This window comes from Saimiri boliviensis, chromosome 4 (assembly GCF_048565385.1).
Source record: "Saimiri boliviensis isolate mSaiBol1 chromosome 4, mSaiBol1.pri, whole genome shotgun sequence".
NCBI classification, from domain to species: Eukaryota; Metazoa; Chordata; class Mammalia; order Primates; family Cebidae; genus Saimiri; species Saimiri boliviensis.
In genome coordinates, this window is record NC_133452.1 from 82,738,056 (window position 1) to 82,739,591 (window position 1,536).

A 1,536-nucleotide genomic window follows, 5' to 3' on the forward strand; every position below is an offset into this window, starting at 1 on the left:
TTTCACAGAACTCAGAATAACTCTAAATTAACCCAGGATTTAATTTGTTCAACTTTTCCTTTATCCACCCTTCCCTTTCATCAATGCTTGACATGCCCACTCTTGGAACAGTTTTTTCTAACCCACTTTTGAGACCCAACAGAGAATAGGAGGAGCCAGAAAGTGTTTATATTTGACCCCAACACATCTGAACACGTGATCTTGGCTCATGGCAACCTCCACCTTCCGGTTGAAGTGATTCTCCTGTCTCAGCCTCCTGAGTAGCTGGGATTACAGGCACGTGCCATCACACCCAGCCCATTTTTGTATTTAGTAGAGACGTGGTTTCACCATGTTGGTCAGGCTGGTCTCGAACTCCTGACCTCGTGATCCACCCACCTCCACCTCCCAAAATGTTGGGATTACAGGTGTAAGCCACCTTGCCTGGCTCTCTATTAATCTAAACGTTTTAAATAAATGAAAGAAAACATTTGTTAGGTATATAGTAACTAACACAAAGTTATCTGGACATAAAATTAAGAAACAGCATATTGAATCCAGAAGTATATTAGAAAATACAAAATAAAGCAGCAAAGTGGCCAGGCCCCCTGGGTGGGGGGACTGGGTCTGGGATGGGTAGTCTCCTCAACAAGATCTAGAAGGAGTACCCAGACAGGATCATGAACATGTTCAGTGCAGTGCCCTCACCCAAGGTGTCAGACACAGTAGTGAAGCCCAACAATGCCACCCTCTCCATCCACCAGCTCATAGGAAAAACAGACAAGACCTACTACATCTATAATGAAGCTCTCTATGACGTCTGCTTCGGAGCCCTAAAGCTGCTATGCCCTCCTACAGTGACCTGAACCACCTGGTGTCTGCCACCATGAGTGGGGTCACTACCTGCCTGTGCTCCCCAGGCCAGCTCAATTCTGACCTGCAGAAGCTGGCCATGAATATGGTTCCATTCTCCCACTGGCACTTCTTCATACCCAGTTTTGCCCTGCTGACCAGCCAGGGAAGCCAGCAGTCACAAGCTCTGACAGTGCCCAAGCTCACTCAGCAGATGTTGGATGCCAAGAACAGGATAGCAGCCTGTGACTCCCGCCATGGCCGCTACCTGATAGTGGCCGCCGTGTACAGCGGCTGCATGTCCATGAAGGAGATGGATGAGCAAATGCTTAATGTCCAAAACAAGAACAGCAGCTACTTTGCTGAGTAGATCCCCAACAATGAGAAAATGGCTGTCTCTGACAGCCCACCCCAAGAGCTAAAAATGTCCACCACCTTAACTGGCAAAAGCAGAGCCATCTAGGAGGTGTTCTAGTGCATCTCAGAGCAGTTCACAGCCATGTTTCCACACAAGACCTTTCTGCACTGGTACACAGGCGAGGGCCTGAAAAAGGTGGAGTTCACCAAGGCCAAGAGCAACATGAATTACCTGGTGTTCAAATACCAACAGTTCCAGGATGCCACAGCCAAGGAAGAGAGCAAGTTCAAAGAGGAGGTAGCCTAGAGCCACCAGTCACCAGGGAAAGCAAGGAAGCGGTGAGAACT

The 1,536-nt window shown here is 48.3% G+C and overlaps 1 pseudogene; it reads left to right on the plus strand.

Moving 5' to 3' along the window:
- The first annotated feature begins 593 nt into the window (after window positions 1–593).
- LOC101050611 (tubulin beta chain-like) lies at window positions 594–1,201 on the plus strand (annotated as a pseudogene).
- Window positions 1,202–1,536: the final 335 nt, after the last annotated feature.